Source organism: Nicotiana sylvestris, chromosome 11 (genome assembly GCF_000393655.2).
Source record: "Nicotiana sylvestris chromosome 11, ASM39365v2, whole genome shotgun sequence".
NCBI lineage: Eukaryota > Viridiplantae > Streptophyta > Magnoliopsida > Solanales > Solanaceae > Nicotiana > Nicotiana sylvestris.
This window is the reverse complement of record NC_091067.1, coordinates 101,219,237-101,220,738: the sequence shown is the minus strand read 5'-3', so window position 1 is coordinate 101,220,738 and position 1,502 is coordinate 101,219,237. Positions and strand designations below refer to the sequence as shown.

At 36.8% G+C, this 1,502-nt stretch overlaps 1 non-coding gene across 1 annotated transcript; it reads right to left on the bottom strand.

The window, feature by feature from the left end:
* Positions 1–992: 992 nt before the first annotated feature.
* TRNAF-GAA (transfer RNA phenylalanine (anticodon GAA)) lies at positions 993–1,065 on the bottom strand. The gene has a single exon. It is a non-coding gene; the product is annotated as a tRNA-Phe (tRNA).
* Between the last annotated feature and the right edge of the window lie 437 nt (positions 1,066–1,502).

Here is a 1,502-nt window from a genome sequence, read left to right as displayed (position 1 = left end):
ACATGTATAATTATTACAACGAAACATAGCTGGTACAGCTACTTAATGGTCTGGTACGGACTTGTACAATTCTTGCAGGCGTTGTCAGCTTTGATCACGTGCCTTGTGAATTTCCCACTTGTCCATGATAGCCACTGATTTGTGCTGCCCTGAGATCGAGCATAGGGAAACCTCGGGGTCGAACCTCGAGCTGTTCTTCGAGCCTTCTGGAGACGGGTTATGGAGTGTCATCACAAAATTGGACTCTTCGATTTTAGCCGTATACAGATACCAAATTTTGCATGCAAGTCATAAGTCACCATAGGAAACTATTCTCAGGATCAGAATCCTAAACTTACCTCGATAGCACCAAAACATACTTCAAACAAAATTTAAAGAACTCAAAAAACCTTCAATGTGCCAACTTTCAATATTAAGCACTGAAACGCTCCCGGTTCATCCAAAACACGATCCAAATGTACACCCAAGTCAAAAATTATCATACAAACCTATTGGGACCATCAAATCCCGATTCTGAGATCGTTTACTAGAAATATTGACCTAGGTCAAACTTAAACCTTTAAGGTCGATATTAAGGAACTAGGTGTTCCGATTTCCACCCGAACCCTTCCAAACCCGAACTAAACATCACAACAATTCATAAAACAGTAAAATCATATACGAGGAGTCTTATTTAGGGGAACAAGGATCTAGAAAATAAAACGACCGGTCAGGTCATTACATGACCTATTTCAATTCCCCTTGATTCGAATTCGACTTTTGAGCCATTCAACAATTCACATATTTAACCTTCCGAATATATATTACGTATTCAAATTTGTTTGAAAGAGTGGGAGAAAAAAGAGTGGAGGTAGAATATAGATGGTGTATATCTCTCCAAACTAGATAAAACTATTATTCTAATCTAGTCTCTAAATGGATATGAATGTTGATTCATACCAATTAATTAGAAATTAATTCGAGGGAAAAAAGACCCATGCAAATTAATTATGTGCCAGGAACAAGAATTGAACTGGTGACACGAGGATTTTCAGTCCTCCGCTCTACCAACTGAGCTATCCCGGCTATTCAGAATTTATTGTCCTCATTTTATTAGAGAACTGGGGTCTACGTGAACTAAAAGGCCAGAAGTAGATTTTTTAATCAAAGCTCAGGAATTTCTTCGATCTTCAAAAAGATGACTTTGTATGTTTCAGTATGAGTAATGATATTGATAGCGAAACATTCCTAGGGATTCCTTGCTCAAAGATGTAATTTTTATGTGTATCATATATATCACATGACTTATGATAAGGAAAAGTCATTTACGCTCAAATCCATTTTTAAGGGAATATAGTCAATGAGAAAGAAAGGGAATTTTGCCACTAAGGAATGGGAGTTAGATTAATATTTGGGTAGTGCAAGTCTTTTTGGTGATAGAGGGAACTGAACCCTCACGATTTTTAAATTCGACGAATTTTTCTCTTATTATATAATTTCAGTGTTGTCGGTATTGATATGTA